At 55.1% G+C, this 12,635-nt stretch overlaps 1 protein-coding gene across 6 annotated transcripts in view; it reads left to right on the top strand.

The window, feature by feature from the left end:
* The window catches only part of MYT1 (myelin transcription factor 1), a 65,418-nt gene that overhangs the window by 5,087 nt on the left and 47,696 nt on the right, over nucleotides 1-12,635 (top strand). The gene's annotated exons all lie outside the window — the stretch shown is intronic.

A 12,635-nucleotide genomic window follows, 5' to 3' on the forward strand; every position in this document is an offset into this window, starting at 1 on the left:
ACTCTGACAGGAGCACAAACTGCAGCTCTAAGGAAAAATGGCCTCATACACACCACCAAATCAGGGGATTTTCTATAGCTGGGGGTATTGATCCCTGTGACTCCTCAGTGAGGCCTTGCTGTGGTTTTGCAGGTGAGGATGGGGAGGCAGAGAAGGTTTCTGGGCACAGAAGGTGCAGACCAACAGCCTGGGATTGTAGTGTGATGACTCTGTCCCTTTAAGCAGGAGTCTGCCCTTCAGGGGACTGTGTGTTCAACATCACTGGCTGCTTTTTAAAGCACTGCCTCCATCCAGTGCCTGTATGAAACTGGTCCAGCAGTGCCCTGCAGGGACCTGGCACTGGGAGCTGTGGCTGATTTCGGGCAGACCCCAAAGGCACACATGGCTCTGGCTTCTTTACAGAGGAGTGTGGGGAGAGGATAGGAGCTGTGAGCCTGGCCAGGGCCTCCTGATCATCCCTGGGCAGCCTGTTCCAATCCCTGACCACTCTGGCAGCAAACAAATTGTTCCTAATTTCCAAGCCAAACCTCCTCTGGCACACTTTCAGGCTGTGTCCTCTTCTATCACCTGAGACTAGGGAGATGAGACCAGCCCCCACCTCACTACTGGAACAGTTGATAAGCAGTAAGGAAGTGAAGTTAGCTGTGAAAGAGTGTCCCAGGAGGGGTGGTCTGGTGTGAAAGGAGGTCAGGAATGGGAAACAAGGAATTGCCAGGCACAGCTGGGTTGTGGAAGGTGTGGTAGGGTCATGGTGTCCAACCACCCCAGCTGCTAGATTTAGAGTGGATGTTAGAAACAAACTCTTGAGAGTGAGGCTGGGGAGACACTGGCACAGCTTGCCCAGGAGTCTGTGGATGTCCTCTCCCTGGAGGTGTTCCAGGCCAGGCTGGAGGAGGTCTTGAGCAACCTGGGCCAGTGGGAGGGGTCCCTGCCCATGGCAGGGGGTTGGAGCTGGCTGAGCTTTGAGATCCCTTCCAACACAAAGCATTTCATGAATCTATTCCCAGCAAGTTTGGCTGAGGAAAGGGTGTTTGGGATCAGCTGGTCCAGGCTGCTCCAGCAAGCGTGGGGCTTACAGCAGGACAAGGAAGTGACCCTCTGCAATGTGCTGCTTCCCAAGCTGCCTTGGCTCAAAGGATAAAACCAAAACATAAAGAAGGGAAGAAAAAGAAGAAGCAGAGGAGCCACCCCCAAGCCTGAGTTTTCACCTGCATTATAATGCCTTTGATCTTTGTCTTGCATTGAGCTTGCTTGCTTCAGAGAGAATAGATTAATAAACACTTCCAAATGGGAGGCAGCCTCTGGCTTGGCAAGGTCTCACTTCTAGCTGCCAGGCAGAGCAACCCTCTGCTCGCCTGCCTCCCCCCCATGCCCTTTAATGTCTTGACAACAACAGGTTGCCTTTCATTGTCATCATCTTGGCCTTTTGCTGGTCACTGTCTTTATTATTCCTTTTTCCTTTCCCCCTCTTTTTTTTTTTCCTGTGTTTTGAAGTCAGCACATTAAAAACAAGATAAAAAATCTCCCTCCCAACTCCTCCCCCCCCCAAAAAAAGCACCCCAACCCCAACAACAACCACAAACCAAACCCCCAACCCCCAACCCTGAAATGAATATCAAAACTGAAAGATTGTGATGTTATTTTCATCAGCCCAAATGAAAGAGCAAACCCGGGGGTGGGGGGTGGGGGGTGGGGGAGCTTTAATCTGCCCCAAGCAAAACTGCCTGCTGCATCTGTCACGTCTGGATTAGTGCAACTCTGCCAAGGAGCTGAAGACTTCTCAAACAAAGTATTAAACATTTGTGACCTGATTTCCATTCTGACAATATTCTCATTAATAAGAGTGCAGGCTGGAAGACATCTGTTAGCCCCTGCTTGTTTTAAGGTTATTAAAGAATAATAGGAATGTTGGGGGGGGGGGGGGAGGGGAGGGAGGGAGGAGGAGTCTGGATGCAGAGGGAAGTTAAACGTAGTAGTTGGAGCGAAATGTCCAAGCTGCGGGTTCCCAAAGCGATTCTGTGCCTAAAGCCAGGGCAGGGTAGGGGGAAGCAGGGGTCCTGGTAAGCCCTGTCAGGCTTAGGGGTGCTCCAGACAAGGCTTTCTTGGCCATGTGTTTGGGTCGGGGGCTGGGCTGGATGGTTTTTGAGGTCTCTTCCGACCAGATGCGTTCTGTGCTTAGGAACAAAGTTCTTCCCTGAAAGGGAAGCCCTGGAGCAGCTGCTCAGGGAAGTGGAGTCAACAGCCTTGGAGGGGTTTAAGGGATGTGTAGATGTGGTGCTGAAGGATGTGGTTTAACAGTGGACTCGGTAGTGTTGGGCTAATGGTTGGACTCAGTGACCTTAAAGGCTGTTTTTACCCCTGCTGTTGGAGTTGGCTGAGGCTTGCCTCTGGGCTGGGAGCTCTGCTGCTCCATCCCCACCTCAGCAGTGAGGAGGCAACTTTAGCTTCCTGAGGTGAAATCTAATCTGACACAAAAGCTAAGCAGACACTCAGCCTGAAACTGGACACAAATACAACTCCAGTTGTGGCTGCCTCCTCCCTGGAGGTGCTCAGGGCCAGGCTGGATGAGGCCTTGAGCAAGCTGTGCTGGTGGGAGGTGTCCCTGCTCATGGCACTGGGTGATCTTTAAGGCTCCTTCCGACTCAAACCATTCCATGAGTCATCAGTGTCCCATCTGTGTGTAATGCCTTGAACCAGCCAGAAAGCAGAGCAGGAAGGGAGTGAGAGCATCCTCCTTGGGTTTGCTGCTGGTGTTTTGTGTGATGCTAAAGCAAAGTTAACTGGCCCAGCTTGCACCCCTAGGCTAAAGCACCCTGAAGCCAGGCATGTGCTGGGTAAGCTTGGTGCTGAAGGAAGCCTCCTCTGTTGACATGGGTGTATGGTTTAAGAGGAGGTTGCTGCTGACTGCAATCTTTGCATCTTGTTTATGCTTGCTGGGTAAAATATTAACTCAAGCATCTGAACATAAAGTTCTGGTGTGAAAGGATATCAGCAGGGGAGAGCCATATGGTGCCAGCCTGCAAACAAAATACCAAAGGCTGGAGATTCCTTCTTGCAGAAGCCTGCAAACTCTCGCTGCCATACATAAAACATGAGTTCACGCCTTTGATTACTCCAAACATTAGTCCAGGCGGAGCAGGAGGCTCTTTGGAGCTCACACAACTTGGGGCACGTGGTCCTCTCCCCCACCTTCTTCCTTCACATAAAAGAAATCGATGTGGAGCTGTTAAGGTACAGACCTCCAACGTGCTGCTGCAGTGCTGTGTAAGCTGCCTTGCCTCCAGTTTATATTTAGCTGCAGCAGGGACTTGGGCTTCTTCCTTCCTTCCTTCGCTCCAAGCCATTTGGCAGGCACGTGGCTCTCCCTGGGAGAGCCCAGGAGGGTGCAGAGCGAAGTGCAGAGTGGTAGGGGTTGGAAGTGACCTCTGGAGGTCATCCTGTCCAACCCTGTGACTAAGCCAGCACCACCCACAGCAGCTTGCCCAGGAGCACAGTGTGCAGGTGGGGCTGGAATCTCCCCAGAGAAGGAGACTCCACAACCCCCCTGGGCAGCCTGCTCCGATTCTCCTTCACCCTCAGATTAAAGAAGTTTCTCCTTAAGCTCAACTGAGCTTGCATCTGCAAGCCAGGGCTGTGCCCATTTGGGGGATGCCTTTCACCCCTTGTGGGTGCAGTCAGCTTTCTGATCAGTGCCAAGGAGCATGATCATGGAATGGTAGGGGTTGGAAGGAGCCCCCAGTGGCCATTGAGTCCAACTCCCCCACCAAAGCAGGGTCTCCCAGCAGCTCACACAGGCCTGCACCCAGGTGGGTTTTGGAAGTGCCCAGAGGAGCCTCATCATCTCCCTGAGCTGATGGGCACGTGTGCCTGAGTGCCTCCTCCAGGGCAAGCAGCTGGGTGTGTTTTAGAGCCATGGATCTGAACCCCCCCTTAGAAGGCTCTCCTGGTGAAGGGTATTAGCAGGTACAAGAGATGGCTCCGGGGGAGCTCTCATGCACAGGGTGTTTGAAACCCAAGCTGCTGCTGGTGGCACTCTGAGTGCTTTTGAATGTCTGTTTTTCCTTTGAAGCAATCCTTCAAACCCAACAATTTCCTGTTGAATAACTCAGCCCTCAGCTTGTCACCAGGGTCCCTGAGTGAGGCTTGTTAAGGTTTGTGAGGAGTGCACAATTACCTGTGCAGGGAACACCACTGAGTGGAGAAACCTCCTCAGCAGCTGCCTTGGCTTTTGGAGCCAGAGGTTTTCCCTGCCCTGGTGCTCTCCAGCCTGAGGGAAGCAGCTTGGAGGGTAGAAAGTGATGTCTGTCTGTCTGGCAGCTTTGGGGTTGTGACCAAAGTCTGTGTCCCAGTCTCCTGTTCCACCTGCTTGGACATCCAAACCCTCTTGGAAGAGCTTCAGGTTTATCACCAAAATGCAGAGTTGGACTTCCCTCTTTGGGCTGTCTGGGCAGTGCTGAAGTCAAAGCAAAACATCTCCTGGCTGAGTGTCTGCTGAAGGTTTGGGGTCAGGGGAGGCTCTGGCTCGTGAGGTCCCATCCCAAGGGGAGGCACTGCTGGAGTGAGTGAAGCTGTCAGAGGGGCTGTGAGGAAAGCTGCTCCATTCCAGCCAGGAGCTTTGGGCAGCTGTCCTGTAACGTGGCTTGGGGCCTGAGCAAGAGGCTTCCTGTGCCACACAGAACTGGGCAGTGTGAAAGGTTGAAAGGCACTTCTGGAGCTCACCCAGTCCGACCCCCTGCTGCAGCAGGGCCCCCACAGCAGCTTGCCCAGGTGGGGCAATGGCCAGGGGGGGTTGGAAGCTCTCCACACAAGGAGACTCCACAACCTCTCAGCCTGCTCCTGGGCTCTGCACCCTCACACCAAAGAAGTTTCTCCTCCTATTTGGATGGAACCTCCTGGGTTCCAGTTTGTGCCCCTTGCCTCTTGGCCTGTCCCTGGGCACCACTGAGCAGAGCCTGGCCCCAGCCTCTTGCCCCCCACAGCTCCTTCAGCTCTTGCTGAGCATTGCTCAGCTCCCCTCTGGGGCTGCTCTGCTGCAGGCTCTCAGCCCCAGGGCTCTCAGCCTTTGCTCCTCACAGAGCTGCTCCAGGCCCCTCAGCACCTTTGTAGCCTCTGCTGCACTCTCCCCAGTAGTTCCCTGTCCCTCTTGACCTGGGCAGCCCAGAACTGGACACAATACTCCAGATGTGACCTCACCAGGGCAGAGATGCCCATAGTTGAGCTCTTGCTCTGTACTCTGAACCTATGTGTGTGAGACCAAAGGAAAAGGAATTCCCTTCCCTAGTAAAGGCAAAGAAATCTTTATTGGTAAGAAATCCAAACCCTTGTGTGGGAGTACTCTGAGTGAAGTTCCCTTGGGCAAAGTTAACCTAACTCAAGCAGAGGGGAAGGAGAGTTCAGGCCTCTGACAGCTACTGGGGCCACGGGTGGGCCTGGAGTCCCAGCTCCTGTTGCATCGTTTCCCCCTCTCTGTCTCTGGAGCTTTTCTCATCTAGCAAGCTTCTGGCAAGTGGAGGGAAAGGTTTGTTTGTTGCCCTCAATATTTTGATGTAATTAGTCAGTGAGCAACTTGCTGCCTTTGCCCAGGGAAATGCTCTCTCCAAGAGACAGGAGAGGACTGGATGCTCTCCAGAGCTGCCTTCCAGCCCCCACCACGCTGGGATTCTGGGATAACCCCGGGGCTGGCATGGGGGAGGGTGCTGGTGGGGGGCTGAGAGGCAGAGCTGGCTCTTGCCCCAGGGGAGCTGTTCTGCACGATGATCTCACCTCCTTTAAAGCCTTACTGCTGCTGTCTCTCTGGCTCGGTGTGACACACGCTTACGTGTCAGCTTTTCACTTCTGATGTGGCAGCAGGGAGGAAAGGAGAGCTGGCAGCTGGGAAGTTGCCCACTTAGTCATCTCACTTTGTGTCAGAGATGCTGCCAGCCTCTTCCCTGGCACTTCCAGGCAGCTTCTCCCTCCTCTGCCTGACCTGGTGTCACACGTGGCTGACTCCTCCGTCCGGAGAATCGGCGTCGCGGGCTCCGGTGTCCTTGGCTGAGGGCAAGAGGGTTTGTGTCCCTCAGACGCTTCAGTGCCAGCCTGGGGCAGCAGCACTCTGGGGTCTGCAGCTTTTTTCCCCCTCCAGAACTCATGGAGCTGAGGGAATGTCCCAGGGCAGCTTGAACATCACTTGGGCTGTGACAGTCAACACGGGGCTGTCTCTGGAGGTCTGGAGCAGGAACCCAAGAGTCATTGACAGCTAAATCCATAGGTGACAGATCAGATCAGTCGGTGTCTCCCCTGCTTCTTTTCCTCTTTCCCTGCACACGGGGGGAATCCACATCTGCTGCTCAGAAGGAGGCAGTGACTGAATGAGTGCTGCCCTGCCCCTTGAAGCCCATCTCTGGCTGGCTCCTCACTTGCTGCTTCTGGGTGTGAGGAACCTCCTCTCTTGCCTTTGCTTCTCACATTTGGCTTCCCCTCAGCCTTTCATCCCTCTGCAAGCACCATGCCCAGGCTTACTGCTCCTGTCTCTTGATTGTCAAGCTGGTGATGGAGCAGCTTGGACACAGGGTGTCTGTGGGGCCCCAGTCCTCCCTGTGCTGTTTAGAGCAGCTGTGAGAAATGGAAGCTTCGGTTCCTGGTGTCTCCTTTCACCCCCTCAGCTTGCTGGGGTGGGCTTGTGCTCCTGATTCAGGGGGACAGCCCTGTCCCACCCTCGTGGGTGGGGAGATGCAAGCCAAGGGCTGTCCAGCACATGGCTGCTGGCACTGGGACAGGTGGAAGTAGAAGCACCACTCCACTGCTCTTGCTGGAGGTTAACCCTTCTCCCAGCAGCTGGAAGGAGAGATGAGCTGGGTGTGTGTGCTAAGGTTAGGGTCTTGGAGCTGAAGCCCCCTAACCTGGTTTGCTCTGCAACCATCATCTCATTGTGGATGCCTCCTCAGAGTCCTCTGCAGCCACACTTCTTGTTGTTCACCTCTGGCCACTGGAGTCCTAATGCTGCCCTGAGCCCCTTTGTACAGCACAGGCACACACAACCCTAAAGGTCTTCCCAGCCCTCCTCAGGTGAGGCAGGACATCCATGCCCAGCACCAGCAGTGCAGGGCACAGTCCCTTTGTGCCCACTGCATTCCCCCCACTCAAACCTCCTTGCTTTCTGCAGGTGGTTTTCCCTTTCCTGGGGGCTTCAGTGTGAGAGCAACACACTGGAAAGGGTTTTACAGGACAAGATGCTCTTGAGACCTCCCCCTGAGCCATCAGGTAGCTCCCTTTGGCAGCAGCAAGCCTTGGAGCTGCTTCCTGCCACTGCCCCAAGAGATGTTTACCCATGGCCAGAGGAGGGCAACGAAGCTGCTGAAGGGTCTGGAGGACAAATCTGATGAGGAGAAGCTGCAGGAGCTGGGGATGTTTAGTGTGGAGGAGAGGAGGCTGAGGGGAGGCCTCCTGCTTCTCTACAGCTCCCTGGCTGCAGCCAGGTGGATGTTTGGTCTCATCTCCCCGGAATCAGGTCATAAAGTGAGAGGAAACGTGCCAGGGGAGGGCTAGGCTGGGGATCAGGAAGAGTGTTGTTGCTGCCAGAGTGGTCAGGGACTGGCACAGGTGCCCAGGGAGGTGGTGGAGTCCCCATCCCTGGAGGTGCCCCAGAAGCCTGTGGCCATGGCACTGTGGAGCCTGATTCAGTGGCTGTGGTGGTGCTGGCTCGAGGCTTGGCCTGGCTGATCTCAGAGGTCTGTTCCAAGCAAAACAATGTAATGATTCTGAACCCATCTCTCAAAACCCATCTCAGGCTGCATCCTCCTGCGGGTGTTTCCACACAGCAGCTCCAGGGAGGCTGGAGATGTGGTCTGGGAAGTCATTATTGCTGGGGTGCAGTTTAGCTGCTGTGTTTTACAGTGCTGGGGAGGTTAAAAGAAATCATAATAATAATACTAGCAGAGAAGCCTCAGCCAGAGCCTCTGCCTGCACCATGCCATTTGCATGTTTAAGGAAATATTGCTCTGAGACAGCTGGGGTGAGAGGTCAGCATTTGCATATAAATGGAAAAGAAAGTGTCTGCTGCTGGAAGTTACAGCTGTATTATTTTCTCAGCAGTGAGCTGCTGTTTGGAGATGAAGGGAAAGCTCCTTGCAGTTGGCTGTTATTGAATTGAGAGGGGACCAAGGAAAGCCAAATGAGAAAGAAATAATGAGGGAAATGTGCAAAGAGAAAGCAGCAACAGCCCTGCTCAGGAGGTGCTCTGCTGGGGAGCTGGCACCTTGCACGCTGGGCTGGTTGGGGGAACAGCACAGAATGGGTTGGGTCGGAAGGGAGCTCAAAGCTCATCCAGCTCCAACCCCCTGCCCTGGGCAGGGACACCTAGCCCCAGCCCAGGCTGCTCAAGGACTCATCCAGCCTGGCCTTGAACACCTCCAGGGGGGGAGCAGCCACAGCCTTCCTGGGCAGCCTGTGCCAGAGTCTCCCCACCCTCACTGTGCAGAACTTCCTCCTCTCCAGTCCCAATCTCCCCTCAAGGGCAACCATCGCTGAGCCAGGGCTGCCTCTGAGCGCACCAAAGGATGGACGTTGGAGATGAAGCTCTTTGTGGGGTGGATAAACCTGGCAGAGGAGGTTAGGCATTGCAATAGGCTCTCCAGGGTGGTAGTGGAGCCACTGTCCCTGGAGGTGCTCAGGGAGGTGTGGCCATGGCCCTCTGGGATGTGGTTTAATGGCCATGGCAGTGCTGGGCTGATGGTTGGGCTCAGTGAACCCAGAGGTCTTTTCCAGCTAAAAGAGTTCTGTGTTTCTATTGCCCCCACAGCTCCTTCAGCTCTTGCTGAGCATTGCTCAGCTCCCCTCTGGGGCTGCTCTCCTCCAGGCTCTCAGCCCCAGGGCTCTCAGCCTTGGCTCCTCACAGAGCTGCTCCAGGCCCCTCAGCATCTCTGTAGCCTCTGCTGGACTCTGCAGTAGCTCTCTGTCACTCTTGACCTGGGGAGCCCAGCCCTGGACCCAGTACTGCAGATGTGACCTCGCCAGGGCAGAGGTGCCCAGGCTCAAGCCTTGCTCTCATCTTGGAGGGAGTCAGAAGCAGCTAAGAGTTTTTTCATCCCCTTCTGTCACCCTGAGACTTGGAGCCCCCCAAGTGTTTCTGTGGTGCAGAGCCTCATCACTTTGTGTTCTGCCTTCCTGGTGGCTTTGCACTGTGGCAGCTCCCTGGAGGAGCAGGGGGCTGCTGACCCTTGCTCACTCTATTCCTTATGATCAGTGTACTTCAGAACAATGCACAGGCAGCAGCACTGCAGTGCATTTCTTCCTCTCTTGAGGAGTACCCAAGTGACACAAGGATGGAAGGTGCACACCACCCTCTTCTCTCTCTCCTGCAGCTCTGTGCAGTGTGCCTCAGACACTGTGTAGAAGAAAGACTCTAATAAAAGGTCTTATTAACTGGCCATGACCACTGGAGCATGAATATTGCTCTTAATGAGGAGAGAGTGGAGCTCCATTTGCTTCCTTTGCATCACAGAGGCACTGAGGGTTTCAGCTCCTCTGGCCCTGGGTGGTACAGGAGGAGCAGGGAGAAAGGATGCTCCCCCAGAGCACTGCTTGGCTCGGTGTGCAGAGCTGCTGGGCTGAGGCTGGAGGACAGCAGTGCAGCCATGGCTGAGGCCTGGGGATGCTGGGGGTGTTCAAGGTGATGTCCATACCTTGGTCCTGGTGGATCCTTAATCCACTGCTGCCCTCACTCCAAGGAGCAGATTTTAGTGCTGCTTCCCTTCCTGCCCCAACAGGTCCTCAGGGCTGGGCAGCTGAATCTTCTTCTGATTGAGGCAGATGCAGCACATCCTGTCCCGGGGCCTCTGCGAGGGAATGATTCCCTTTTCCCACCAGGGGCCTGGCAGAGGGAGTTCAGAAGCATCCTAAGGCACAAGGTATCAAAGGGCAATGCATGAGCTGGCAGAGCTGAGGCCCCAGGAGCTGCCACAGCCTCCTGGGCAGAGGTGGCAGCTGCTGGCATCAACACTAGGATGAGCTCTGGTGCCAGCAGGGCTGGTTTGAGCCCCTCCCAGGGTACAGAAACATGGCCTTTTCCACCCAGTTATTGCTGCCTGCTGTGGCATGGCCTCCACACCCAGAGCCTCAAATCCAGCTCCCTAACATGTATTTAATTTAAGGTCTGATGCTGGCTGTTAATTGTGTGTTGCACAGCAAATGGCTGAGCATTAAGGATCATGATTGAGGTTTAACAGCTGTGCAACAGATACCACAGCTCACACTTCTCAGCAGAGGGGATTTAATAATCAGCTGGGCTGGGCTGGATGGGTGAGAGATGTAAGGCACCAGGTGGACTGGGGGGATGCTCTTGGCTGGACATTTGCTGACCTGCAGACATTTGCCTTAGTGAGTTTGGAAAGGAGTTTGGCAATCCCAGCATCCCAGCCTGGTGGAGGTTGGAAGGGACCTCTGGAGCTCCCCCAGCCCAGCCCCTGCTCCAGCAGGGCTCCCACAGCAGCCTGCCCAGCAGCACAGTGCCCAGGGAGGGTTGGAAGCTCTCCACACCAGGAGACTCCACAGCCTCTCTGGGCAGCCTGCTGCAGGGCTCTGCTCCCTCACACCAAAGACATTTCTCTTTCTCCTGCTCAGATGGAACCTCCTGGGTTCCAGTTTGTGCCCATTGCTCCTTCTCCTGTCACTGGACACACCGAGAAGCCTGGCCCCCTCCTCTTGCCCCCCACCTTTTAGTTCTTGCTGAGCATGGAGCAGGTTCCCTCTGGGGCTGCTTTTCTGCAAGCTGAACAGCCCCAGGGCTCTCAGCCTCTTCTAAACAGCTTTGGGGACAGAGCAATGCTGCTGCCCAGGAGCAGGACTTCCTCTGGCACTCCAAGGACCCGTCTGGCAGCTGGCAGCTCCCTCCTGCAGTGTCTTGCCTTGCTCCCTATTCACTTTCTACCCTGCAGAGCTTCCTAGAGGGTTTGTTGGATGTATTTTTGAGGACTCAGTGATGTTTTGGAAGCCTGCCTGAGGGACCCCAGCCTGGGATCCAGCTCTGACTAGGTAGCAGGGACCTGAGGATGGAATGGGTGGGGAAAGCTGATGGTTTCCTTTGGGATGTGAAGATCTGGCAGTGACCTATCAGACCAGCTGAGCATCCAGGCTCTCTTTCAAGTGCTCCCAGCTGTGAGCCTTGCTTGTCCCAGCTCAGTGCCAGGAGGGGACCCCAGGATGTGCTCTTCCTACTCAGCTTTGCTTCCCATGAGCACAAATTGATATCAAGCGATATCCCATATCTGCTCCTGGCTGGCCCAGGCAGGGGTTAAGTGAAGTGTCCTCCACATAACCATGGAGCTGCATTTCTGCTGACCCCAGGGCCTGGAATGGAGGTGGAAAGGGCAGAGCCAGCAGTGTAAGCTGATCCTCTCCACAGACCAGGTGCATTTGAGCAGCACCAGGTCGAGGAAACCTGATTCTGGTGTTGATGGATCTGCCTTGGCCACCTGAACCAGGCTGGGCAGAGGGATGGGAATGGGCAGGAAGGTGCTGAGCTGCTGCAGCCAACACACCTTCAGCCTGGTCAAAGCCACAGGTTTCTTCAACACCTCCTTGCTCTGTCCCAAGGATGTGCAATGGAAGCCTCTTTGTTCCTCATTTGATCCCTCCCCAGCCCTGCTGCGGTCAGCTTTCTTCTGTCCCTGTCTAGCTCCTTCCCTGCTCCCTTTCCTCTGAGCCAAATGTTTCAGCAACTCCTGGGTTTAGTTCCAAGCCTGTGTGCCTGTCCTGTGGCTGCAGGCTGGAACTCAGCACTTCAGCAGGCTCTGGAGTCTCCAAGGCAGATGTTTCTCCTGTGGAAGCTAGAGCAGTCCCAGGCTTCCCTCCCTGCTCCCAGACAGCTCTGACTTTGGACAAAAAGGTGAAGGTGACTTTCATGGTCCTCTGTCTCAGGCAGGAGCTGGGGTTGTACATCACCACAGCACCAAGTGCCCCCAGTCCTTCAGTGCACTCCCCCTTGCAAGAGCTCTGTGGGATGCACTGCTTGCTCCTTCTTGTTGGTGGAGAACAGAGGCAGGCAGGGGAGGAACAAATTCCTTAGCTCTTTTCTCTGCAGAGCCAATCTCACGTTGCTCAGCTGGTGCCCTCCAAGTTCCCCATGGCTGGGAACACCTTGCACAGGCTGGTTTCTGTGGGTGAGCCTTCCCCCTGCCTGCCTTGTCCCTGAGCTCACCCCAGCAGCAGAAACACCAAGCCGAGGCAGCCTGGGAGCGAGCAGAAGCCTGAGATGAATGAAGCTGCTGGCATGTGGGTAGCTCCTCACGTGCCTCCTCCTTGGAGGTGCTCTCCTTTTACCTTTGCAGCGCTGGTAGAAGATGAATGGAGCAAGACTCAGAGAGCAGGCAGTAAATTATTCAGTACTTAGTGCCAGAGGGAGCTGCAATTAGAGAGGAAGGCTCTGGGAGGGGGTGACAACAGCTTGCCAGGTGAGCTGTGACGCTGGGAACCAGGAGGCCAGGGGCTGGGACACATGCTCCTGATTCCCTCGCTGTGAGCAACAACAGTGTGGGAGGGGAGCTGCTCGGTGGCAGCTCCTGCTCGGTGGCAGCTCCTGCTCCATGCTGGCTGAGCTGCTGCAGATCCATCCATGTGTGGCAGGGCTGGTGCTGGCCCCTCGGAGCTGTCGGGAGCTG

This window comes from Melanerpes formicivorus, unplaced genomic scaffold (assembly GCF_026170545.1).
Source record: "Melanerpes formicivorus ecotype bairdi unplaced genomic scaffold, bMelFor1.0.p_v2 SCAF_19, whole genome shotgun sequence".
Taxonomy (NCBI): domain Eukaryota; kingdom Metazoa; phylum Chordata; class Aves; order Piciformes; family Picidae; genus Melanerpes; species Melanerpes formicivorus.